The sequence below is a fragment of the Egretta garzetta genome, unplaced genomic scaffold (genome assembly GCF_000687185.1).
Source record: "Egretta garzetta isolate BGI_Z169 unplaced genomic scaffold, ASM68718v1 scaffold202, whole genome shotgun sequence".
Classification (NCBI taxonomy): domain Eukaryota; kingdom Metazoa; phylum Chordata; class Aves; order Pelecaniformes; family Ardeidae; genus Egretta; species Egretta garzetta.
The window spans coordinates 577881-578109 of record NW_009258891.1 but is presented as its reverse complement, the minus strand read 5'-3'; positions in this window follow the sequence as shown (position 1 = coordinate 578109).

Sequence of the window (229 nt, the reverse complement as noted above, 5' to 3'; positions counted from 1 at the left end):
AAGGTAAAAAACAATATAAGAAAAAATCAGGAGATTTTCTGTACAGAAAAAGCACCACAGTGTTTCAGCTCCTGATTTCTGCAGACTCGGGGCTTTTCCAGCACCTCTGCTGCTGGTTTACGTTGGCGAGGAGCAAGGCAGACGTGCCGTGGAGAATACGCCCCGTCTGCACGGGCATCGCCATCGCGGCAGGGCTGGCCGGAGCCCGCATGGCCACGCGTGTGAGTGG